This window comes from Macaca nemestrina, chromosome 1 (assembly GCF_043159975.1).
Source record: "Macaca nemestrina isolate mMacNem1 chromosome 1, mMacNem.hap1, whole genome shotgun sequence".
NCBI lineage: Eukaryota > Metazoa > Chordata > Mammalia > Primates > Cercopithecidae > Macaca > Macaca nemestrina.
Genome location: NC_092125.1, coordinates 84556068 through 84583730, shown reverse-complemented (window position 1 = coordinate 84583730; position 27663 = coordinate 84556068). Strand labels below are relative to the sequence as shown.

The window sequence follows — 27663 nt, the reverse complement described above, 5'->3', positions numbered from 1 at the left end:
ACAAGGTCAGGAGATCGAGACCATCCTGGCTGACATGGTGAAATCCCGTCTCTACTAAAAATACAAAAAATTAGCCAGGCTTGGTGGCAGTTGCCTGTAGTCCCAGCTACTCGGGAGGCTGAGGCAGGAGAATGGCATGAACCCAGGAGGCGGAGCTTGCAATGAGCCGAGATCATGCCACTGCACTCCAGCCTGGACGACAGAGCGAGACTCCATCTTAAAAAAAAAAAAAAAGAAAGAAATACAGAGATGTAAATACATGGTAAATATAAAATACTTTTTTCATTTTAAAAATTTTCTCTAAAAAGATAACCATTTAAAGCAAATATAAAAATATATTTTAAATTTCCTAATGGAAATGGAAATGAAATGTCTTAAAACAATAGCACAAAGGTTCCAAAGGAAAAATGGAGTTGAATTATTAAAAGGTTCTTACATGATATGTAAAGTAGCATAACAATATTTAAAGTTACGGGATACACTCCTGAAACAGGAGCCCAAGCATGCATGTGGACGCAGGGTCATGGGAGATGAACGCGGTGGTGTCGCAGGTGAACTCTCTGCCACTTCTCAGCCTGATGGCGGCGCTCATATTTAGCTGCTTTCACCATCAGCACCGCCTTCAAAGACGGAAGCATCCCGGGTGTGGTGGCAATGACTCGCCGATCAAGCTGAAAAACTTAGATGACTTCAGCGGACCTAGAGAAAGAAGTGATTTGGGATTCGTTACATTCGATGTAACTGCTGATTAACTCAGCTCATTTCCCAGTGGTGGCACCAGTCTCATAGTTAATTGTGAGAATATGTTTTATTGGAATGTTAAGCAGTTGTTTATCAGCAGAATATTCAACAAAAAATAATCTACGATTAGAGACCTAATGGCAATATATTTGCAATAAAATTTGAGACCTGTGATTAAAATTATCATTATGAAGATATGTAATCAAAAGCTGTAAAGATTATTAATAATTTTTGTATTTTCTGAGATTATTTTAAAATCCATCTCAGTACAACTTTTTTTTCTTTTCATAATTTTTTTCTGTTTTTAAGAGATGTATCTCACTGTGTCACCCAGGCTGGGGCAATCACAGCTTACTGCAGCCTCAATCTCCTTGCCTCAGGCATTTTTTTGTTTTTGTTTCAATATACAGCATGAGCTGTTTTAGTAATCTTAGTAAGCCATATATCTGCAATTAATTGTATCTCTGCCTATTGAGAATAATTTCCTTTGCTTTTGTGTTGTATGGGATTTATCAACCTAAGTACTTGAACTAGTCTTTTTAATTGTAAATTACATGCCAGGTGCAGTGGCTCATGCCTGTAATGCCAGCACTTTGGGAGGCTGAGGGGGGAGGATCACTTGAGCCCAGAAGTTCAAGGCCAGCCTGGGCAACATAGTGAGACCTTGTCTGTACAAAAAATTTAAAAAATTAGTCAGGTATGGTGACATACAGTTGTAGTCTCAGCTACTGGCAAGGCTGAGGTGGGAGAATTGATTGAGCCCAGGAGGTTGAGGCTGCAGTAAGCCATGATGGTGCCATTGTACTCCAACCTGGGTGACAGAGCAAGACCCTGTCTCAAAAAAAATTAAATTAAAAAATTATAAATTATAATTGAGAATAAGTTTTATAATTAAAAGCTGTTAAACTTTAGATTAAAAATCTATTAAAGATATCAGTTATTATAATTGAAAGCTAATTAATCTAGTCTGATTTAGAACTTTTGTTGCAAGTAGGGTAGAGGTGGAGATATTTATATAGAACGTTGCTCAAACAGGAATCTTCTTAGGTTCTATTTTAATGTTGATACTGAAGGTATAAAGTGATAGACTTAAAATATGAAAGTGAAATCCATGGAACTGAAATGTACCTATATGTTTTTTTACCTGCGTTATCCTTATGTTGGTCGTTAGTGTCACCTGGAAATTATTTGCAGTTAAAGGCTCTAAACCAAATTGGGCTTTAGGATGAAATTCTTCTGAGAGATATTAATCTGAAGCTACTGTTGAAATATATGAAAACAAAATTTTTTTTTGACAATGGAAATGGTTGCAAGAGGAATGTCACTTTGACTCTATCTGGGAGCCCTGTACCAGTTGGTAGAATGCTACCTCAGGACAGGATGAGAACATGTATCCCATTTCCAGATACATATGAAATAACAAAGAAAATATTAAATTATTCTAAGTTTGAAGCAATGTATTTTTATTTATTATTATTATTATTTTTTTATTGAGACAGAATCTCCCTCTGTCACCCAGGCTGGAGTGCAGTGCCCTCTCGGCTCTCTGCAGCCTCTACCTCCCAGGTTCAAGCGATTCTCCAGCCTCAGCCTCCCAAGTAGCTGGGATTACAGGCACAGGCCACCACACTGGCTAACTTTTTTTTTTTTTTAAATAGAGTCTTGCTGTGTCACCCAGGCTGGGGTGCAGTGGCACAATCTCAGCTCACTGCAACCTCTGCCTCCCAGGCTTAACTGATTCTCGTGCCTCAGCCTCCTGAATAGCTGGGACTACAAGCATGCACCACCACACCCAGCTAATTTTTGTATTTTTAGTAGAGATGGGGTTTCCCCACGTTGGGCAGGCTGGTCTCAAACACCTGGATTCAAATGACGCACCACCTTGGCCTCCCAAAGATTACAGGCATGAGCCACTGCACCTGGCGAAACAATATATTTTTATTCTTAATGAATTGTATCTCATTGACCTTTAAAAAAAAAATGAGGCCGGGCACGGTGGCTCACGCCTGTAATCCCAGCTAAGGCAAGCATATCAGGAGGTCAAGAGATTGAGACCATCCTAACCAACATGGTGAAACCCATCTCTACTAAAAATACAAAAATCAGCCGGGTGTGGTGGCACATGCCTGTAATCCCAGCTACTCAGGAGGCTGAGGCAAGAGAATCGCTTGAACCCGGGAGGCAGAGGTTGCAGTGAGCCAAGGTCACACCACTGCGCTCCAGCCTGGGCAACAGAGGAAGACCCTGTCTGAAAAAAAAAAAAAAAAAAAAAAGAGTGAGATCAAACTATATATATAGAAATCTAATTTGAATACAAAGACAATAGATTAAGAATAAATGGGCCAGGCAAGGTGTCTCACGCCTGTAATCCCAGCACTTTGGGAGGCTGAGGCGGGTGGATCACCAGAAGTCGGGAGTTCGAGACCAGCCTGACCAACATGGAGAAACCCCCATCTCTACTAAAAATACAAAATTAGCTGGACATGGTGGCGCATGCCTGTAATCCCAGCTACTTAGGATGCTTAGGCAGGAGAATCGCTTGAACCCGGGAGGCAGATGTTGCGGTGAGCCAAGATGGCGAAATAGCACTCCAGCCTGGGCGACAAGAGCGAAACTGCTTCTCAAAAAAAAAAAAAAAATTAGCCAAGCGTGGCAGCACATGCCGTAGTCCCAGCTACTCAGAAGGCTGAGGCAGGAGAACCACTTGAACCTGGAAGGCGGAGATCGCAGTGAGCCGACATCGCGCTGCTACACTCCAGCCTGGGCGACAGCGTGAGACTCCGTCTCAAAAAAAAAAAAAAAAAAAAAAAAAAGCTAAAAACATTTTTTTTTGAAGTGCAAATGTAACATTCACCAAGACAGTCCATGTCCTGGGCATGAAACAAATCTTACAATGAAAAAGACTGTCACAATACAGAGTTGTTTTGTTTTGCTGTTGGTTTTGGTTTTTGAGACGGAGTCTTGCCCTGTTGCCTAGGCTGGAATGCAGTGGCGCGATCTCAGCTCACTGCAACCTTCGCCTCCCGGATCGAGCGATTCTCCCGCCTCAGACTCCCAAGTAGCTGGGACTACAGGCATGCACCACGAAGCCCAGCTAATTTCTTTGTATTTTTAGTAGAGAAGTTTCACCATTTTGGTCAGGCTGGTCTCAAACTCCTGACCTCAAATCATCTGCCCGCCTCAGCCTCGCAAAGTGCTGGGATTATAGGTGTGAGCCACTGCACCTGGCCCACAATATAGAATATTTTATTTGACCACAAAAGAATCTAGAAATCAGTATCAATGTGTGTGCCCTTCTGATAGGTGTATCATTTTAAAAAGTCAAAAATCTGACATTGCCAACCCCTGAAGAGGATAGACAGCGGCCAGAATTGATAGGGATGTCAAATGGCACAGCCACCTTGGAAATCCATTTGGCAGGTTCTTATAAAGTTAAATATGTACCCACCATATGACCCAACCATTCCATTCCTAGGTACTTACCCAAGAGAATGAAATCCCATGAGCCCCAAAAGACTTGTACACAAATATTCATAGCAGCTATTATTAATAATAGTTATAGCTATTAATAATAGTTTTATTAATAATATTATATATTATAATATATAATGTATTATGCCTGTAATTCCAGCACTTTGGGAAGCTAAGGTGGGCTGATCAACTGAGGTTGGGAGTTCAAGACCAGCCTGGCCAACATGGTGAAACCCCATCTCTACTAAAAATACAAAAATTAGCTAGGCATGGTGGTGAGTGCCTGTAATCCTAGCAGTTTGGGAGGCGGAGGCAGGAGAATCCCTTGAACCCTAGAGGCAGAGGTTGAAATGAGCCAAGGTCATGCCAATGCACTCCAGCTTGGGCGACAAGAACAAAACTCCATCTCAAAAAATATATATCCATCTATAGGCAAATAGATAAGCAAATTGGTTTGTCCATACAAGGGAATACTATTCACCAATAAAAAGGAGCAAACTTCTGATAGACACAGCACACAACAACATGAATAGATCTTGAAAACTTCATTGCTGAGCTAAAGAATCCAGATCCAAAAAAGTGTGTGTGTGTGTGTGTGTGTGTGTGTGTGTATAATACATATATAGAGAGAGTAAGATTTTTTTATGTCAAGTCCTAGAACAGGAAAAACTACTATATAGTGGCAAAAAGCAGACCAGTGTTTGCCTAGTACTGGGAGGGGTGGGATTGACTACAAAGGAGTATGAGGGAAATTTTGTTGGTGGTGGAAATGTTATATATCTTCATTATGATGATACATACATAGATGTCAAAGTTCATCAAACCATACACTAAAAATAGGTACATTTTATTATATATAATTCTTATCTCAATAATAGTTGATTTTAAAAAGAAACAAATTGTCAAGATGTAATACACTAAAGATTTGTGCACTTTACTGAATGTATGTTTCCTTTTTTTTTTTTTTGAGATGGAGTCTCACTCTGTCGCCCAGGCTGGAGTGCAGTGGCACGATCTCTGCTCACTGAAAGCTCCACCTCCTGGGTTCACGCCATTCTCCTACCTCAGCCTCCAGAGTAGCTGAGACTACAGGTGCCCGCCACCACGCCCTGCTAGTTTTTTGTATTTTTTGTAGAGACGGGGTTTCACCGTGTTAGCCAGGGTGGTCTCGATCTCCTGACCTCTTGGCCTCCCAAAGTTCTGGGACTGCAGGCGTGAGCCACTGCGCCCAGCCTCAATTTTTAAAAATTAGTTTTTTTGTTTGTTTGTTTTTGTTTTTTTTTTTTTTTTTTTTTGAGACGGAATCTCACTCTGTCACCCAGGCTGGAGTGCAATGGTGGGGTCTCAGCTCACTGCAACCTCTGCTTTCCGGGTTCAAGTGATTCTCCTGCCTCAGCCTCCTGAGTAGCTGAAATCATAGGCGCCCACCACTACACCTGGCTAATTTTTGTATTTTTAGTAGAGACCAGGTTTCACCATGTTAGTCAGGCTGGTCTTGAACTGCTGACCTCAGGTGATCCACCCACCTTGGCCTCCCAAAATGCTTGGATTACAGGCATGAGCCACTGCGCCAGGCCTAAAGATTAGTTTTAGTGCAAACTATTTTTAGGATAAAAAGATTATCCGGCCAGGCACGGTGGCTCACACCTGTAATCCCAGCACTTTGGGAGGACGAGGTGGGCAGATCACAAGATCAAGAGATCGAGACCATCCTGGCCAACATGGTCAAGCCCCGTCTCTACTAAAAATACAAAAATTAGCTGGGCGTGGTGGCACACACCTGTAGTCCCAGCTACTCGGGGGACTGAGGGAGGAAAATCGCTTGAACCCGGGAGGCAGAGGGTTGCAGTGAGCCAAGATCGCATCACTGCACTCCAGCCTGGTGACAGAGCAAGACTCTGTCTTTAAAAAAAAAGAATATTGCCATGGCCAGGCAAAGTGGCTCATGTCTGTAATCCCAGCACTTTTGGAGACCAAGGTGGGCGGATCACCTGAGGTCAGGACTTCTAAACCAGGCTGGCCAACATGGCAAAACCCTATCTCTACTAAAAATACAAAAATTAGCTGGGCATGGTGATGCCTGCCTGAATTCCCAGCTACTCAGAAGGCTGAGGCAGGAGAATCATTTGAACTCCGAGGCTGAGGTTGCAGTGAGCCGAGATTGTGCCACTGCCCTCCAGCCTGGGCGACAGAACAAAACTTAGTCTCAAAAAAAAAAGAATATGCCTCCCCTGCTAGGTGCATGCCTGTAATCTCGGCTACTCAGGAGGCTGGTGTGGGTGGATCCCTTGAACCTAAGGAGTTTGAGACTAGCCTGGGGAACATAGCAAGATCCTGTCTCTAAAAAACTAACAATAATAATAATAATAAAGACAAACATTCATCCATGATCACACCCTCTAAAGAAGTTAAGCTGTTTTCATTTTTCTACTTTGCTTGCCATCCTCTGCATATATGCATAGTTTAGTTTGATGTCAGCATAGAAATATAGGTTAGTGAGGCCTTGGGTTGCAAATAACCCCAGGGTGAGAGTGCAGCCGGGCTTAAGGAAGGAGAGATGGAACCAGGGCAGAGAGCACTGCTGCAGCTTTTCCCTCTTCGCTCTTGGAGGCTCCTGAGAGCTCACTACCTTTTCTTTGTGCACTGGCCTTTTCTGCTGCTTCTAGCCCTTGGTGAAAAGTATAGCCAAAGGAAAGGACAGGTTTGTGTGTTTTGGTATAGCCACTTGGAAAGTGATTAAATCCACTTTTCTGGATCCATTTCCCAGTCCCTATGGAACAGACTCCTTGATTTAGGTTCCTATCCTTGAATCAGCAAGTATGTCAAGGCATAGGAAAGAAGATCTTTGGTAGGAGTTGGTTGTGAACCATTCTACTGCAGGCCTGAAGGAGACACATTTAAGCCCTGAGGAATGTGTTTGGTTCTTGCTGTCTGACTCAGCCGTAGCTGGAGCTGGAGCAAGGATACTGAGGACAGAACACACATATTTCAATCATGCCTGAAATAAATATTGACAATTTTGATGAACAAAATTTTCCAATTCTGGAATGATGTGTATGTGTGTGTGTGTGTGTGTGTATATACCCATATATATATGTGTGTGCGTGTGTGTATATATATGTGTGTGTGTGTATATATATATATATACACATATATATATATACACACAGAGTCTCACTCTGTTGCTCAGGCTGGAGTGCAGGGGCATGATCTCAGCTCACTGCAACCTCTGCCTCTCAAGTTCAAGCAATTCCTTCCTCAGCCTCCTGAGTAGCTGGGATTACAGGTGCATGCCACCACAGCCAGCTAATGTTTGTAATTTTTAGTAGAAATGGGGTTTCACCATGTTGGCCAGGCTGGTTTTGAACTCCTGACATCAAATGATCCACCCGCCTTGGCCTCCCAAAGTGCTGGGATTACAGGCATGAGACACTGTACCCAGCCTAGTGATGTATATTTTGAGTGATTCCAATGACAATACAACTGGACATGGAACCAAAACAAATTGTTTCATTCACCTGAATGAAAACATTGAAAAAGGACTATTGCATTGCACCTTAAGTGACTTTTTTTTTCATTTTTCTTTTCTTTTTCTTTTTTTTTTTTCACTCTGTCACTCAGGCTGGAATCCAGTGTCTCAATCACGGCTCACTGCAGCCTCAGCCTACCTGGGCTCAGGTGATCCTCCTACCTCAGCCTCTGGAGTAGCTGGGACCACAGGTGTGAATTCTATGTAGAGATGGGTTTTCGCCATATTCCCCAGACTGCTCTCAAACTCCTGGGCTCAAGCAATCTTCCCACCTAAGCCTCCCAAAATGCTGGCATTACCACTGTGAACCATCTCACACTGCCAGTGTCATCTTATTAAACACAGAAAATCAGCTACTACTACAGCGAGATCATACACTAAAATGACCTTTCCAGGTTGTTTATCAATACCTGTAGTCATCCATCCAAGAGACCTTGAAAAAATGATGCAATCAGAGTAGAAAGGGCAGCACAGGGGCCTTTAAAAGCTGAATTAGGAATTCCAGTGGAACAAGTTTCCCCAGAAGATGTTAATTATTTAAGATAAATTCACAAGGCTCAATCTGATGATATTTGGGTGAACACAAAATTGATTACATTTTGTGAGGAAGAATGTGAGTTTGGATCCAGATCCTAGTGAGATTAAGAGCTATTGCTATCTCAATGATGAAATTAAAGTAACTACAAGGTTTAAAGTGATTGCACAGACTTTTCTCTTTAAGTGGTGGAATCACTTCATTTAAATCAGTTTGTTGAACATGGGAAAATATTTAGAACATTCAAGTGTGGCTGAATGATTTTACAAATGCTAAAAAAACTTATCTATATTAAATTTAGGGTGATTTTTTTAAAACATCAAACAACAGACCTGACATCCTTTAAATCTTTTTTGAGACAAGGTCTTGCTCTGTCACCCAGGCTAGAGTGCAATGGCACACCACCATGCCTAGCTAATTGTTTTATTTTTTGTAGAGATGGAGTCTTGCTATGTTGTCCAGGCTGGTCCCAAACTCCTGGGCTCAAGTGATCCTCCCACCCCACCCTCCCAAAGTGCTGAGATTACAGGCATGAGCCACTGCACCCAGTCCCTTTAGATCTTTGATGGTGCATCTTGATCTTCACCATCCTCACCCCAGGATTTAATTCTTTTTTTGAGATGGAGTCTCACTCTGTTGCCCAGGATCTCGGCTCACTGCAACCTCCACCTCCTGGGTTCAAGTGATTATCCTGCCTCAGCCTCTCGAGTACCTGGGATTACAGGCACATACCACCACACCCAGCTAATTTTTGTATTTTTAGTAGAGACGGGGTTTTACCACATTGGCCAGGCTGGTCTCAAACTCCAGAGCTCAAGTGATCCACCCACCTCAGCCTCTGAAAGTGCTGAGATTACAGGTGTGAGCCACCGTGCCCAGGCTTTTTTTTGAAACGGAGTCTTGCTCTGTCACCCAGGCTGGAGTGCAGTGGTGCAATCTCGACTCACTGCAATCTCCACCTCCCGGGTTCACGCCATTCTGCTGCCTCAGCCTCCCCAGCACCTGGAACTACAGGCGCACGCTGCCACGCCCAGCTAATATTTTTTTAGCTTTAGTAGAGATGGGGTTTCACTATGTTAGCCAAGATGGTCTCAATCTCCTGACCTTGTGATCTGCCCACCTCGGCCTCCCAAAGTGCTGGGATTACAGGCGTGAGCCACTGTGCCCAACCAATTTTTTTTTTTTTTTAAATATCTTGTGGGGAAAGCAGGGAGAAGTTTCTAGGACTTTTACCTACCTTTTTAACCTTCCCTCACTATAGTAGCCAAGGACCTAATGAGAGGGGTTATTCCAACTGCCAAGTTCTCCCATCAGGGACTGGGGCAATGACCATCAAGTGCGTCCACAGACCTATTAGACGTGCTGTAAGCTACACTGTAATCAGGATTCTATTTAATACCTGCCTCCAACCTGAATTCCCCAACTCTAAAGACGGTTTATGATGACTTCCAGTGTAGACTATTAATATCAACTTAGACCCTGTTTCTAATGGCCCTTGAAATATCGGGGTATCCCTCTTTCCTCAGTGTGCAGTCACTTAAATAAGTGGTCCCATTGGGGAATGGCTGGGAATTATTACAGTACTAAACATGTGCCATCACCCTTCCTCTTAGGGTCCTGGCCATGTGTTCAATCAGTGAGTTCCAGATCTGAAAGTTGGTGCAGGTCTGAGAACTGGGCAAGGGATAGTGGCTTCTTGGGGTGATTGCTCTTGGCCTCCTGCCCCTCTAGTTTTGCCTTCTTTTGATTATAGACATTGAGTAGCACCCTTGTTGGCCATTTTGCCACTAGAGACACCATGTTCCATGAACCATTCCCATTTCCACATATCCCTGTGGATCAGCGTCCCTTGGCTGTTCGTCCAACCTTGCCAATTTTTATGGTCAATACGGCCCCCTGACTTCTGGTTAAGCATACCACCTGGTCTCTGTTACTCCCAGTGGGGACCCATTACCCAACCTGTGACTGCCTCTCCTATCACCCAGCATACAGAGTAGTCACCCCTGAATTTCCCTTCGATGCTGCTATCCTTCCCATCAGCACATTCCTGCTGGTCTTGGCAAATGATATGTCCTCTGGGCCTCCCGGAGTCACATAATTCTCTTAGTGCGGCTTCTAACCCCATATAATATATCCAGTCCAGTCTGCCCATCTCCCTGAGCCTTTTTTTTTTTTTTTTTTTTGAGACAGAGTCTCGCAGTGTCACCCAGGCTGGAGTGCAGTGGCGTGATTTCAGCTCACTGCAACCTCCACCTCCCAGGTTCAAGCGATTCTCCTGCCTCAGGCTCCTGAGTAGCTGGGATTACAGGCACCCGCCACCATGCCCGGCTAAATTTTGGTATTTTTGGTAGAGAAGGAGTTTCGCTAGGTTGGCCAAGCTGGTCTTAAACACCTGATCTCATGATCCGCCCGCTTCAGCCTCCCAAAGTGCTGGCATTACAGGCATGAGGTACCGCCCCCAGCCCTCCCTGAGCCTTTTTATTCCTTCCTCTATCATCTGCCAGAGCAACTAAAGAATTTCCACTTTATTCTTTGTGGGCCATTGCTTTCTCCAGACTTCTCAGTTACACTCCAGCATGCCTTTAATGTCCTTGCCAGGGCATTAAATCCTGTGTCCCAAGAAGAGGTCCTCAAGTCTATGAATTCTCAATCATCCAGTTTTTGTTTTTTGGTTTTTTGGGTTTTTTTTGGTTTTTTTGTTTGTTTGTTCGTTTTTGAGACAGAGTCTCCCCCTGTCACCCAGGCTGTGTGCAGTTGCATGATCTCGGCTCACTGCAACCTCCCCCTTCCAGGTTCAAGTGATTCTTCTGCCTCAGCCTCAGTTTCCTAAGTAGCTGGGAGTACAGGTGTGCATCACCATGTCCAGCTGATTTTCGTATTTATTATTAGAGATGGGTTTTACCATGTTGCCCAAGCTGATCTCGAACTCCTGACCTCAGGTGATCTGCCCGCCTCAGCTTCCCAAAGTGTTAGGACTACAGGCATGAGCCACCGCACCCAGCCACTCATCCAGTTTTATATTCTGGTCTTTCTAATTAACAACCCTGAAAATCTAATCCCAGGTATACTGTCCCGGTCCTGCCAATACATGCTAGGTAATTCTTGAAGCTCCACGAGGGTGTGATATCTCTTCTTCCTTATCAAGCCCAACATAGTCTCTGCCAGGTTATGCTATAATAGAATTTAATCCTGCTTATCAGCCTGGAAGCCAAGAGAGGAGGCGGGGGAAGCTCCTGAGGGGGAAATGTATTGTTTTGTCAGATAGAGAACTCTGCAGGTCTTCCTGCATGCAGGGAGATTTTATTTTATTTTATTTTATTTTATTTTATTTTATTTTATTTTATTTATTTTATTTTATTTCATTTCATTTATTTTTTGAGACGGAGTCTTGCTCTGTTGCCCAGGCTGGAGTGCAGTGGTGTGATCTCGGCTCCCTGCAAACTCCGTCTCCCGGTTTCACGCCATTCTCCTGCCTCAGCCTCCAGAGTAGCTGGGACTACAGGCGCCTGCCACCACGCCCAGCTAATTTTTTGTATTTTTAGTGGAGATGGGTTTCACCATGTTAGCCAGGATGGTCTTGATTTCCTGACCTTGTGATCCACTCGCCTTGGCCTCCCAAAGTGCTGGGAATACAGGCGTGAGCCACTGCGCATGGCCGGGGAGTGCTATCTTTTAATGGAGAAGGTTGGATACCTCTGTAACCTTTGAGTCTGCAGAGCCAAATCCTTTAGGACACATCCCCAGATGTCTCCTTCCTAAGTGTCAGGTTCCCAAGTTTTCTCAACTAGGGCTCTGAGGTTGTGTAAACAACTTGTCTTGGCTAAGCATTTATTTTTTATTCTTATTTACTTATTTTTTTGAGACGGAGTCTCACTCTGTTGCCCAGGCTGGAGTGCAGTGGTGTGACCTCAGCTCAGTGCAACTTCCGCCTCCTCGGTTTAAGTGATTCTCGTGCCTCAGCCTCCTGAGTAGCTAGGATTACAGGCGCGTGCCACCAGGCCCAGCTAATTTTTGTATTTTTTGTAGAGACTGGGTTTTACCATGTTGGCCAGGCTGGTCTTGAACTCCCGACCTCAAGTGATCTGCCTGCCTTGGTCTCCCAAAATGTTGGGATTACAGGCATGAGCCACCCTGCCCAGCCTTGGCTGAGCATTTAAATGCCTCTGGAACTCAATGACTTTAACTATTAATGAGAGGGAGCAGGGACCACCCCTTTTTGAGGCCTTCAGGCACCCAAGCATGGAAATAAAGGAAAATCCTGAATTCCTTCAAGGGAAATTCCAGGCTCCTAGCTAGTCCTGAGAAGTAAATAAGCAACTTGATAAGAAGGTAATGGTAGTTTAAAACAGTAGTTAGAATCACAGGATGTTTGGTTCCCCTACAGAAACTAAAGATGACATCTTAACATATGTCTCTGAGTTATTTTTCAGGAACTCAAACCCCTACCAAATGGATCTGCTGGCACGTTAGACCTCAGAGAACAGGGAGCTGAGAACTGAACTCTGCCCACTATCTTTGTTCTCAATTTCTTCCTGAGGGGCCTGGAGGAGGTCACACCCACAAGCCAGAGCTAACATTCTTTGCTGCTGACCCCACATTTTTAAACAAAGCTTCTCTTCCTCAACCAATTTCAGATCAGAAAATCTTGAGTCTATCTGTGACCTGTAAGCCCCCACTTCAAGACATCCCACCCTTTTAGGCCAAACCAGTGTATAATCTCCATGTATTGATTTATGATTTTGCCTGTAACTTCTGCTTTCCTAAAATCTACCTCTACCTTTAAAAATTCTTTCTTTCAAGCCAGGCACAGTGGCTCACGTCTGTAATCCCAGCACTTTGGGAGGCTGAGGCAGGAGGATTTCTTGAGGCCAGGTGTTCAAGACCAGCCTGGGCAAAATAGCAAGAACCCCCCCCCCCCCGCCCGCCGCCCCGCCCAAACACACACACCTGCCCCGGATCTCTACAAAAAAATTTAAAGACTAGCCAAGTATGGTGGCACATGCCTATAGCCCTAGCTGAGATGAGAGGATCGCTTGAGCCCAGGAGTCTGAGGTTGCAGTGAACTATGATTTGCACCACCACACTCCAGCGTGGGTGACAGAGCGAGATGCTGTCTCAAAGAACAAAACAAAACGTCCTTACTTTCAAGTCATCAGGGAGGTCAAGATTTAAGCAAGAGCTGCTTGATTCTCACTTGGCACTCTGCAAATAGACTCCCTCCTTTCTCCTGCTGCAAACCTCAGTGTGGTTGTTTTGGCCTTATTGCACCAGGCAAGCGGACCCCAATTCTGTTCAGTAACATTAAGACCTAGTTTGCTCCTCAGCTGTGTTCACTCTTGGTAAAGGCAATGATGACCTCTTTGTAAGCTACCAATAAGGGCTCTGGCTCTCCACTTAGCTGGTATGTGTTTAACTCTCGCTTTTCATTATTCCTATACAGGGCATTAACAACCAGCCAACTCCACTGGCTTTTACAGCGGTGTCTTTCCCCTGTCTTTCAATGCCTGAATCATCTCACCAGCAAAGGCGTTCCCCTCCGCTTGGATATTTTGGGACACCTTGAATCAGGCATTATCCGTGCCCCACATTCCACTTGGGATGGGATACTCCTTGCCAGCCAGGTGAGAAATCAGTCAATCCTAAACTGTGTGCTTTTCCAGCCACTCTTGATACCCTGTTCCTGTTCAAGTTTTCTGAGAAGCAGAGGCTAGGACACAATCAGATGTGCAGAAGATTGATTTATTTATTCGGGGAAATGCTTTTGAGGGATAAAGCAGAGAGACAGCAGGAGTATGCAGGGAGAGCCTCGGAACAGAGTGCAGCTCTGCGAAAATCTTGGCTAGGCCAATGGGGGACTGTGTCCATGATGCTCTGATTACCTTCCATGTTTGCTTGCTGAAAGGACTCACAGGACTCCAACAGTTTCTATACTCATACAGATGAGTTTTGCATTGTTTTGTTTTGTTTTTTGAGACACAGTCTCGCTCTGTCACCGGGGCTGGAGTGCAGTGGCGGATCTTGGCTCACCACAACCTCCACCTCCTTGGTTCAAGCAATTCTCCCACCTCAGCCTCTTGAGTAGCTGGGATTACAGGTGTGCACCACCACGCCCAGCTAATTTTTGTATTTTTATTAGAGACAGGGTTTCACCATGTTGGCTAGGCTGGTCTTGAACTCCAGACTTCACATGATCCACCTACCTTGGCCTCCCAAAGTGCTGGGATTACAGGCATGAGCCACCCAACCCAGCCCTCACATATCAGTTTTTAACAGGCAAAGGATACAGTATGGTAACAGCAGGCAAAGTTATGCAAAGAAGGGGCTAGAGATCTCAGGCACAGGCTTCTTTGTCCTCCCTCTGCTGACTCCCACTGGATGTGCTACATGCTCAGGTCTTGAACCGTCATGTGTGTATATACCAGGAAGTCCAAAGTTCACTCATGGTGGGATCTCTTAGAGTGAATTGGTCACGTAGGCATGTTTTAGCTCCGTGACCAGCCTTAATATTGAAATCCTCCAGGCTCCATCAAAGAAACAATTATTAAACAATGCTGATAGGCCAGTATGTCCTGTTCCCCAAACAATCCACACACTGATGGTTATAGAACATCATTTGATATATTCCATAGTGTTGGCCAAGGGTCACCATCAGGCTCCAGGCAGCTCCACAGGTAAGCGTGCAGCCTATTGTGACCAGACCACACAGGAGTCCCCACAACCAAGACAGCTCATTAGAGGAGGCATGGATATGGCCTGGTTTGAGCAGCTCGGCCATGCACAGTTATTGGCTAGGAGCAGCCTGGGGAGAGCATGGTGTTGATATGAATACTGTGGCAGATCTTAGGGGCAGCAGTTGGAGGCTGGAGATCTCAGTGGCTGTAATGGTTAAGGTTAGGTGTCAACTGGACTGGATTAAGGAACACCTAGAGAGATGGTAAAACATTCCTTCTCGGTGTGTCTGTCTGGGTTTCCAAAGCAGACTGGCTTGTGAGTCAGTGGACTAAGAGGGGAAGATCTTCCCTCAGTGTGGCTGGGCACCATCCAGTTGGCTCGGGGCCAAGATAGAAAAAAAAAGGAGAGAAAAGGATTTCCTCTCTCTCCTGGAGCTGGGACATACTCTTCTCCTCCTGTCCTTGGATATCAGGACCCCAGGCTCTCCAGCCTTGAGACTCTAGGGCTTTCATGAGCACCACCTCACCAGGTTCTCAGGCTTTGGGGCTTGGGCTGAGAGAATTACACCATTGGCATCCCTCGTTTTAAGACTTTTTGACTTGGATTGAGCCGCAATATCAGCATCCCAGGGTCTCCAGCTTGCAGATGGCCTGTCATGGGACTTCTCAGCTTCCAGAATCATGTGAGCCAATTCCCTAATAAATCCCTTCTCCTTTGTCTGTATATGTATCTATCTAGGTATCTATCTAGGTATCTATCTATCTATCTATCTATCTATCTATCTAACCATCCCCTGTTGGTTCTCTCTCTCTAGAGAACCCTAACAGTGGTGCACCTCCATAGGTATCAAAACGCACTTCAGGAAAGGTTTCAAAAGCCCTCTATATTTATGAGGCCCCTGTTTATCTCTTGAGTCTTACCTTTTGCCACATCTAATTTTAAACTCTCCAACCATCCTCAACTACGTAAAGTTCCTGGGATAAAAGCTATGTTCTTTCTTTGCCCTGGGCCTTTACGCATGACTTTCTGCCAATCATAGTACTTTCTTCTTCCACTTCCTCTCTCTAACTTCTACTCAGGCTTCAGGTCTCAGTTCAAAGACTGGAAAACATTTCTTACCTCAACCCCTACCAACCTCTGAATAAGTTTAGGACATCCTACCCACAAATACGGCACTTTGGTATTTGAGAAAACAGCAGAAGCAAGTAGGTCATTCTCATCTTCCTCTCAGCCTTCTCCCTTGAAGCAGGTCATGAGACCTCATTGGAGAGGTCCATCCATATACCTAGAGGAAAAGGACATCCTTATCTCTGAACACACAGAGACACAAAGAAAAATTGGAACAAATAGATCTTGCTAAGTGGTCCCCTCACAGTTTATTAACATTAGATCATACTTTTTATCCAATTATATTTTTCCATGACCATCCACTTCTCCATCAAAATATACACAGATTTACCTGTTTCTTTGGGCTATTTCCTTTTTTTGTTTTTTTTGAGACGGAGGTTTGCTCTGTCGCCTGGGCTGGAGTGCAGTGCCTTGATCTCGAATCCCTGCAAGCTCTGCCTCCCGGGTTCAAGCGATTCTCCTGCCTCAGCCTCCCAAGTAGCTGGGATTACAGGCGCACACCACCATGCCCGGCTAATTTTTGTATTTTTAGTAGAGACTGGGTTTTGCCATCTTGGCCAGGCTAGTCTCAAACTCCTGGCCTCAGGTGATCAGACCACCTCAGCCTCCCAAAGTGCTGGGATTACAGGTGTGAGCCACTGTGCCCAGCCCTGTTTCCTTTTAAAGTCTCCCATGTCACATGAAACTTAAATAAATAAATGTGTATACTTTTCTTGTTTATCTTTTGTTATAGGGGCTTCAGCCACAAACCCAATGATTATCAAGGAAAAAAATAGTTCTTTTCCTATCCTACACCCCACACTCCACTATGCTCCTACAGTATCTTGACCTCAGCTCTAGGGTAGCTCTTGTCAAACTATTGCAATTGCTTATGGCATGTGTCTCTATCTTCTATTAGCCTGAAAGCTCTGTAAGAGTAAGGCACTATGTCACATTGAATTTTGCAACCTTAGTTCCTACCACATAGTAGGTGCTTAATAAGTATTTGCTGGCCAACTACTGGATAATTGTACCCTATTAAATTTTAAATTGCCTAGAATACTAGGGGTTATGAAGAGAAAGCAGAATTGATGACTATAAACCTCTTTTTTTTTTTTTTTTTTTTTTTTTTGGAGACAGGGTCTTGCTCTGTTTCCCAGGCTGGACTGCAGTGGTGCAATCATAGCTCACTGCAGCTTCAACCTACCCAGCCCATCTGATCCTCACACCTCAGCCTCCTGAGTAGCTGGGACTACAGGCGCACACCACCTTGCCCAGGTAATTTTTGTGGAGACAGAGTTTGACTATGTTGCCCAGGCTATTGAACTCTTAATGTTTCCTTGGACACATACGTGTCCTGAAGGGGTAATCTTTCTGGGTTAGAATTCACAAATCTGCACTGTGTTGAGTCATCCAATCTTTCTGGTTTGGGCAGTTCTGATAACAAGGTATTCCTCCTTGGGTAGCCTGGGCTGGTGGGCTCCTCTAGCTTATATTTGCTAATTCATTTAAGAAATTCTGGGCCAGGCGCGGTGGCTCATGCCTGTAATCCCAGCACTTTGGGAGGCCGAGGTGGGTGGATCACGAGGTCAGGAGATCGAGACCATCCTGGCTAACACAGTGAGACCCTGTCTCTACTAAAAACACAAAAAATTAGCCGGGCGTGGTGGCGGGCGCCTGTAGTCCCAGCTACTCTGGAGGCTGAGGCAGGAGAATGGCATGAACCTGGGAGGCGGAGCTTGCAGTGAGCCGAGATCGCACCATTGCACTCCAGCCTAGGCAACAGAGCGAGACTCCGTCTCACAAAAAATAAAAATAAAAAAGAAAGAAATTCTGAACAGGCCAAGTGCCTGTAATCCCATCACTTTGGGAGACTGATGGCAGATTGCTTGAGCTCAGGAGTTCTAGACCAGCCTGGACAACATGGCAACACCCTGTCTCTACAAAAAATAGCAGTGTGCCCCTGTAGTAGCATACCCCTGTAGTTGCAGTTATTTGGGAGTCTGAGGTGGGAGGATGTGGCTTGAGTCTGGGAGGCTGAAGTTGCAGGAGCTGTGATTGTGCCACTGCTGTCCAGCCTGAGCAACACAGTGAGATCTCATCTCGAAAAATAAATAAAATTGCCCAGCAGTGTCTCTCTTTGACTTCACATCTTCATTAAGTACCTAGGAATGGGTCTAATACAAAATGACTACTAAAGATTTTAGATTGGGATAAAACCTAAAGTCTGAAAACAAGATTTTCCTTGTAACACCTTTATTGAGTTATACTTCACATACCACAATTCACCTATTTAAAAATATACAATTCAATAGTTTTTAGTATATACTATTGTATATAGTTCACACTTAACCCTGGAGGATACATTCCAAGACCCCCATTGGATGCCTGAAACTGATGATAGTGCTGAATCCTATATATACTGTTTTTTCTATACCTACATACCTATGATAAAGTTTAATTTGTAAATTAGCTAAGAGATTAACAATAACTAACAATAACATAGAACAGGCTGGGCACAGTGGCTCAGGCATGTAACCCCAGCACTTTGGGAGGCCAAGGCAGGCGGATTGCTTGAGCCTAGGAGTTCAAGACCAGCCTCGGCAACATGGCAAAACCCCAACTCTATAAAATATACAAAAATTGCCGGGTGTGGTGATGCATGCCTGTGGTCCCAGCTACTGTGGAGGCTGAGGTAGGAATATCACCCGAGCCTGGGGCGGTCCAGGCTACAGTAAGCCATGACTACACCCCTGCACTCCAGCCTGGATGACAGAGACCCGGTCTCAAAAAAAATAATAAAACAGAATGGAACAATCACAGCAATATACTGTAACAAATGTATACTGTAATAAAAGTTACTGTATATTGTAACTCTGTCTCTAAATATCTTACACTGTACTCATCTCTTTTCGGACCTCAGTGGTTCAGGGGTAACTGAAACCATGGCAAGAGAAACTCTGGAGAAGTGGGGACTACTGTAGGCACAGAGTTGTGCAATCACCACGGTTGATTTCAGGACGTTGTTTTTTTCTTTTATGAAACGGAGTCTTGCTCTGTTGCCCAGGCTGGAATGCAGTGGCATGATCTCGAACTCACTGAACCTCCACCTCCCGGGTTCAAGTGATTCTCCAGCCTCAGCCTCCCGAGTACCTGGGATTACAGCTGCCCACCACCACCCCTGGTTAATTTTTGTATTTTTAAGAGAGACAGGGTTTCACCGTATTGGTCAGGCTGGTCTTGAACTCCTCTCCCCAGGTGATCTACCCTCCTCAGCCTCCGAGAGTGCTGGGATCACAGGCGTGAGCCACCACACCTGGTCAATTTGAGGACATTTTCATCAACCCAAAATGAAACCCTGTACAGTGGACTGGATATGGTGGCTCTAGCACTTTGGGAGGCTGAGGCAGGAGGATCCTTTGAGGCCAGCGTGTCCAGAGTCGGTTCCTTCTGGTGGGTTTTTGGTCTCACTGACTTCAAAAATGAAGCTGTGGACCTTCCTGGTGAGTGTTAAGAGCTCTTAAAGACGTTGTGTCCCGGAGTTTGTTCCTTCAGATGTGTCCAAAGTTTCTTCCTTCTGGTGGGTTTGTGGTCTTGCTGACTTCAAGAACGAAGCGGCGGACCTCCGTGGTGAGTGTTACAGCTCTTAAAGGTGGTGTGAACCCAAAGAATAAGCAGCTGCAAGGGTTATTATAAAGAGCTAAACCGCACACCGGAAAGGAACCACAGCAGGTTGCTGCTGTTGGCTTGGGTGGCCAGCTTTTATTTCCATATTTGGCCCCGCCCATGTCCTGTTTATTGGTCTATTTTACAGAGTACTGATTGGTCCATTTTACAGAGTGCTGATTGGTCAATTTTTACAGAATATTGATTGGTGCATTTACAATCCTCTAGCTAGACACAGAGTGCTGATTGGTGCATTTACAATCCTCTAGCTGGACAGAAAAGCTCTCCAAGTGCTCACCCGACCCAGAAGCCCAGCTGGCTTCACCTCTCACCAGGAGTTTAAGACCAGCATAAGCAACATGATGAGATCCCTGTCTCTGCAAAAAAAAAAAAAAAAAATATTTAGCCAGGCTTGGTGGCACACACTGTAGTCCCAGCCACTCCAGAAGCTGAGGCAGGAGGATTGCTTGAGCCCCAAGAGTTCTAGGCTGCAGTGAGCTATGATAAGGCCACTATACTTCAGCCTGGGCAACAGCAAGCAAGACCTTGTCTCTAAAAAAGAAAGAGAGAAGAGAGAAACCCTGTACTCATTAGTAGTCACTCCCCATCCCCCACCCCTGCCCCTATTCCCATCAGCCCTAAGCAATCCCTAATCTGCCCTTTCTTTCCATGGATTTGCCTATTCTGGACATTTCACATGAGTGGAATCACACAATATGTGATCTTCTATGGCTGGCTTCTTTCACTTAGCATATGATGTTTTCAAAGTTCATTCATGTTGTAACATTTACCAGTACTTCATTCCTTTTTATGGATGAATAATACTTCATTTTATGACATACCACTTTTTTCTTTTTGTTTAACGTTTATTTTAGGTTCAGGGGCACATGTGCAGGTTGTTATATAGGTAAACTCATGTCATGGGGGTTTGTTGTACAGATTATTTCATCACCCAGGTACTAAGCCTATTAGCCAACAGTTATTTTTCTGATCTGCTCCCTCCTCCCACTCTCCACCCTCAAGTGTCTATTGTTCCCCTCTTTTACCACATTTTTCAATGCCTGCTTTTATTACAAAAGTCATACAAGGCCAGGCATGGTGGCTCACGCCTGTGATCCCAGCACTTTGGGGGGCCAAGTTGGGCAGATCACCTGAGGTCAGGAGTTGGAGACCAGCCTGGCCAACATGGCAAAACCCTGTCTCTACCAAAAATATAGAAATTAGCCATTGTGGTGGCAGGTGCCTGTAATCCCAGCTACTCGGGAGGCTGAGGCAGAATTGCTTGAACCTGGGAGGCAGAGGTTGCAGTGAGCCAAGATCGTGCCATTGCAATACAGCCTGGGTGACAAGAGAGAAACTCTGTCTCAAAAAAAAAAGATAATACAAAATATTTCGGGCTTGCATTACCGGCAAAAGTAATAAAAAACATTTTACTGCTCATAATTTTATATAATTTACTACTTATAACTTCTCTGTTATAAATACAGATTCAGAGAAAATTAAAAGCACCCATAGCCCTATCACACAGAGATAACCACCATAAACATTGGATATCTTTTGTTCTGAGCTTTAAATATGCAAATATATTTAGTAATTGGAATTGTACTTGTAATGTTTGTGTAATATGAATTTTTTTCTTATGGTAAAATGCACATAATTTTTACCATTTTAGCCATTTTAAAGTGTACAGTTCAGTGGCACTAAGTATATACACATTGTTGTGAAACCATCACCACCATCCACCTCCAGAACTTTTTTATCATCCAAAACTGAAACTCTGTACCCATTAAACAATAACTCCTCACTCCTCTACCCCTCAACCCCTGGCAAGCACCATTCTGCTTTTTCTCTATGAATTTAAGAACTCCAGGTTCCTCACATAAGTGGAATCCTACAGTATTTATCCTTATGTGTTATTTCACTGGCTTATTTGGCTGAGCATAAAGTCTTCAAGATTGATCTATGCTGTAGTACAAGAGGACTTCAAGAAGTTAGTGGAAAAATTGAATTAAGTGATTTTTTTTTTTTAAAGGCTGGGTGCAGTGACTTACACCTGTAATCCCTGCACTTTGGGAGGCCAAGGTAGGAGGTTCACTTGAGCCCAGGAGTTTGAGACCAGCCTAACCAACATGGTGAAACCCCGTCTCTACTAAAAATACAAAAATTAGCTGGGCGTGGTGGCACGTGCCTGTAATTCCAGCTACTCAGGAGGCTAAGGCGGGAGAATCGCTTGAACCCAGGAAGCGGAGGTTGCAGTGAGCCGAAATTGCGCCATTGCTCTCCAGCCTGGGCGTCACAGCAAGACTCTGTCTCAAAAAATAAATAATTAGCTGGGTGGTCGTACGCATCTGTATTCCCAGCTACTCGGGAGGCTGAAGTGGAAGGATTCCTTGAGCCAGGGAGGTTGAGGCTGCAGTAAGCTACGATTGTACCACTGCAATTCAGCTTAAGCAACAGAGTGAGACCCTGTTTCAAAAAATAAAAATAAAAAAATCAAGTTTGATCAGGAGCTGAGAGCATACCCCAGAAAGCCCTGATAGTAGCCACACCTCTACCACCAGCCTTGGCTGCCCAGGGAGTACTGGCCTTGGCGGCCTCACATCCATGGTCCTCTGGGTAGGGACAAGAAGGTCATAGCAAAGATTTTGGGAAAAGGAAAATGATTCAATGTAAGAAACGCATCTGCCATTTAAAAAGAACCCCAGGAAGTACCTTGGCAGTGTAGGAGCTGGAGAGACTGTGGAGTCTGACGCTGAAGGAGAAAAGGGTGCGGAGGCAGCAGATGTCACAGCCCTGGTGGAGTTCCACTGCAAGGCAGTAAATGTGGAGCAGGTCGTAACCATTATAGAAGCTATCCACATCCTGGGGGTCCTCCACACAATTACGAGTGGAATTACCAGAACAGTGAGCGTGGGGAAAAGAAGGAAGGATGGGAGAGTGCTCCCAAAGGCCAGGCCCAACAAGACCGGCCCTTCCTCAGGAGAGGGTTCCTGCCCTACTACCTGAGGAGACCCTATGGGCGTGGACCACAGTGTTCCAGCCCTCCAGCGCAGGGAGCGGAGATGGGGGGTGTTGACAGCCAGGGTGCAGGAGCACCACGTAGACCAATGAGGCAAGATATGTATGTGGCTATAGGCCACAATTCCGCTGGGGCCCTCCTAGCCAAAGACAGCCTTGAGAGGATGGTGATGAAGAGGATTTAAAAAAAAAAAAAATCAAGGAGATTAGACCCCAGGTCAGCAGCAATGTTGGTACCCAGATGGAGACCCAGAAAACCCTAAACCACAATATGGCAAAGAGACAAAAGCAGCTGAAAATTTGCCCATGTCCAAGGCTGAGCAGGGTAGGGCTGAGTAAATACCAACTTACCATCTCTACCATCATCCCCTTTAGTCATACAACAAGAAGAAATGAATGGGAAACTGCAGCAATAAGAAATGAACAAAAGATTGGAGCTGAAGACATTGTTTGCTTTTTGCTGCTGACCAGTTACTAGAACTATCTGCATTATCTATGCAGCTTGGGTTTTTTAAATCACTTTTTTCCTAGAGACAACTCTTTTCGGTAATAACAAATGTGGTTTTCTAAAAAAAAAAAAAAAAAAGTCTGGTTTTTCTCAATATGTCTCTAAAGATTTTTAAATTGTTTCATATCTGGTCAAGATGAGACAAGAACTTCATTTTAAATTTGTAATAAAAGTTTACAACTTGGTGTTTTTTCAAAATAGTCAATGAACTGCAAGCACTTGTCAATAAAGATCTTAAATAATTGTCGAAAAAATTAAAATAAAAAATATAAACTGTATTTCTCAACAGAGACTTCACCAAGTTCAGGACACTTTTGTAAGCAATGATACCAGCCATTTAGTCCATCCCTAAAGAACTGAGGGTCCTGGGAATGTAACCATGTCAGTGCAGTCTCTTTTACGATATTAACTGAAGAAAAATAGGTGTACTTTTACGGTTTTTTAAAAGATTAGGAAATGAAAAGAAGGCAAAAGGAGGCAAATCAGGACTGTAAGGTAGATGCCTAATGATTTCCTTTTGAAACTCTATTTATTTGTTTGTTTGTTTGTTTGTTTGTTTTTTGAGGCAGGGCCTCACTCTGTAGTCCAGGCTGGAGTGCAATGGCACAATCACGGCTCACGACAATCTCTACCCCCTGGGCTCAAGCAATTCTCCCACCTCAGCCTTCTGAGCAGCTGGGACTATAGGCATGCGCCACCACGCCTGGCTAATTTTTGTATTTTTTATAGAAATGGGGTTTCACCATGTTGCCCAGGCTGGTCTCTAATTCCTGGGCTCAAGCAATTCACCCACCTTGGCCTCCCAAAGTGCTGGATTATAGGCATGAGCCACCGCGTCCAGCCTGTTGAAAGTCTTGCTTGCACAGTTACCCATTTTGATGAGAGGAATGAACAAGAGCATTGTTGTGGCAGAGAAAGACTCCCTAGTGAAGGTTTCCCAGGCATCTTCTGCTACAGCTTTGACTAACTTTCTCAAAACACTCCCATAATAAGCAGATGTTATCATTCTTTGGGCCTCCAGAGAGTTAAAAAGTAAAATGCCTCAAGCATCCCAAAAAACTATTGCCATGACCTTTGCTCTTGACTGGTCCGCTTTTTCTGTGACTGGACCACCTCTTGGTTGCCATTGTTTTGATTGTGCCTTGTCTTCAGGATCCTATTGGTAAAGCCACGCCTCATCTCCTGTTATGATTTTTCAAGGAAGTGCTTCAGGATCCTGACCCCACTTGTTTAAAATTTCCATTGAAAGCTCTGCTCAATCCTTTTGTAGCTGCTGAGCACGATGACTGCGTGTTCATGCTCATTTGTGAGGTGTCCCACCCTTGAACCTTGTTACAACATCGGCACATTACCTGTCTGATATGGAAGGAAAAAAATATGCTCTGTTCTCTGCTCTTGTCTGCAACTGATCTGAATGCAACTGTTTTGGCATCCATCAAATGAAAAGTTTGCTCAACTTTAATTTTTCTGTTAGAATTGTGTAAACTGAGCCAATTGAGGTATCTATGGTGTTGGCTATTGTTTCTGCTGTTAATAATTGGTCTTCCTCAACTAGGGCACAAATAAGGTTAATTTTTTCCTTGAAAATTGATGTGGATGCTCTGTTGCTTCAGGTTTCATCTTCAATATCATCTTGTCCTCTCTTAAAATGAGTTATCTATTTGTAAACTGCTGAATTCTTTGGTGCATCATCCTCAAAAACTTTTTGCAAATCATTGTTAAAAGAAAAACTTCAGCCTAATTAAAGGAGTTTAATTGAGCAATGGACAATTCGTAAATTGGGCAGCCCCTAGAATTACAGCAGATTCAGAGAGACTCCAGGGGTGCCTCATGGTAAGAACAAATTTGTAGGCAAAAAAAGTAAAGTGACATACAGAAATCGGAAGTGAGGTACAGAAACAGCTGGATTGGTTACAGGTTGACGTTTGCCTTATTTGAACACAGTTTGAACACTCAGCAGTCTATGAGTGGTTGAAGTATGGCTGCTGGGATTGGCCAAGACTCAGCGATTGTTACAGGCACATACTCCTAAGTTTTTAATCTTGTCTGCCTATTACAGTAGGTTATAGTTAGTCCACAAGGACTCAAATATAGAAGTATGGACTTCTTCTCAGGCCATATTTAGTTTGCTTTAAGAGCATCAATTTCATCATTCTTCCACCCAAGCTTCACTGTAAAGCTTCCATTTGTCCACCATCAAGCTTCACCACTGATGTTTGTTCTTGCTTCAATTTTAGCAGAATTTATGTTGCTCTGAAAGGGACTCTGTTCAAAATTTTTTTTTTTTTTTTTTTTTTTTTTTTTTTTTTTTGAGACGGAGTCTCGCTCTGTCACCCAGGCTGGAGTGCAGTGGCCGGATCTCAGCTCACTGCAAGCTCCGCCTCCCGGGTTCACGCCATTCTCCTGCCTCAGCCTCCCGAGTAGCTGGGACTACAGGCGCCTGCCACCTCGCCGGGCTAAGTTTTTGTATTTTTAGTAGAGACGGGGTTTCACTGTGTTAGCCAGGATGGTCTCGATCTCCTGACCTCGTGATCCTCCCGTCTCGGCCTCCCAAAGTGCTGGGATTACAGGCTTGAGCCACCGTGCCCGGCCGACTCTGTTCAAATTGATGTTTCAGACTAGATCCCATTCAGACATGTTATAACAAGTAAGTACAAGTTTATTTTTGTGCAAAAAAATTTTGAAATTCATGCATAGTTTTTCCCCTTTTTTTTTTTTTTTTGAGATGGAATCTTGCTCTGTTGCCCAGGCTGGAGTGCAGTGATGCAATCTCAGCTCACTGCAACCTTCACCACCCGGGTTCAAGCAATTTTCCTGCCTCAGCCTCCTGAAAAGCTGGGATTACAGGCGCCTGCCACCATGCCCAGCTATTTTTTGTATTTTTAGTAGAGACGGGGTTTTGCCATTTTGGCCAGGCTGGTCTTGAACTCCCGACCCCAGGTGATCTGCTTGCCTCGGCCTCCCAAAGTGCTGGGATTACAGATATGAGCCACCATGCATGGCCAGTTTTTTCTTTTTTCTTTTTTTTTTTTTTTGAGACAGAGTCTCGCTCTGTTGCCCAGGCTGGAGTGCAGTGGCCAGATCTCAGCTCACTGCAAGCTCCGCCTCCCAGGTTGACGCCATTCTCCTGCCTCAGCCTCCTGAGTAGCTGGGACTACAGGCGCCCACCACCTCACCCGGCTAGTTTTTTGTATTTTTTTTAGTAGAGACGGGGTCTCACCGTGTTAGCCAGGATGGTCTCGATCTCCTGACCTCGTGATCCACCCGTCTCGGCCTCCCAAAGTGCTGGGATTACAAGCTTGAGCCACCACGCCCGGCCCAGTTTTTTCATAATATGCATTTTCCATGAACTTTCTTAAGACCCCTCATATATGACAGAATTTTCTTCCTTTTTTAGACTAAATAATTTTCCATTGTATTTATATACCACATTTTCTTTTTCCATTCATCCATCAATAAATACTTAAGTTGCTTCCAACTCTTGGCTATTGTGAAATAATACTGCTAAGAACATGGGTGTACAAATATCTGAGTCCTTGCTTTTAATTATTTTGGGTATTTATATTCAGAGTAGAATTGCTGGATCATAATAGTATAGTACTTTTGCATGTGTAAATCTTTGAAGACTCACCATATTGTTTTCCATAGCAGCTGCACCATTTTACATTCCCAATAGCAGTACACGGTGTTCTGATTTCTTCACATCCTTGCCAACACTTGTTATTATCTGTCTTTTTCATCATAGCTATCTCAGTGGGTGTAAATTGGTATCTCATTGTGGTTTTGATTTGTAGCTCCCCAATAATAATGATCTTGAACAGCCTTTTGTGCGCTTATTGACTTATCTACTGTGGAGAAATGTCTATTCAGATCCTTCGCATATTTTTGAATAGGATTATTTGTCTTTTTATTATCAACCTATCAGAGTTTTAAATGTGTTTAAATGTTTTGAGGCCGGGCGTGGTGGCTCAAGCCTGTAATCCCAGCACTTTGGGAGGCCGAGACGGGCGGATCACGAGGTCAGGAGATCGAGACCAGCCTGGCTAACACGGTGAAACCCTGTCTCTACTAAAAAAAAATACAAAAAACTAGCTGGGCGAGGTGGCGGGTGCCTGTAGTCCCAACTACTCGGGAGGCTGAGGCAGGAGAATGGCGTAGACCCGAGAGGAGGAGCTTGCAGTGAGCTGAGATCCGGCCACTGCACTCCAGCCTGGGTGACAGAGCGAGACTCCGTCTCAAAAAAAAAAAAAAAATGTTTTGGATACAAGTGCTTTATCAGATATAAAATTTGCAAATATTTTCTCCCATTCTAAGGGTTGTCTTTTTGCTTTCTTGATAGTGTCCTTTGAAGCACACAAATTTTTAATTTTGATGAGGTCCAATTTATACTTTCTTTGGTTGATTGTGCTTTTGTGT

General features: G+C 44.2%; 1 non-coding gene and 2 pseudogenes across 1 annotated transcript; all 3 read left to right on the top strand.

Moving 5' to 3' along the window:
- Positions 1-530: 530 nt before the first annotated feature.
- Positions 531-13839, top strand: LOC105478886 (signal peptidase complex subunit 3-like; annotated as a pseudogene).
- A 1032-nt stretch (positions 13840-14871) lies between these two features.
- Positions 14872-23217, top strand: LOC139355380 (Y-box-binding protein 1 pseudogene; annotated as a pseudogene).
- Positions 23218-24505: 1288 nt separating this feature from the next.
- LOC112426185 (small nucleolar RNA U13) lies at positions 24506-24609 on the top strand. Its single transcript, XR_003017474.2, has one exon. It is a non-coding gene; the product is annotated as a small nucleolar RNA U13 (small nucleolar RNA).
- Positions 24610-27663: the final 3054 nt, after the last annotated feature.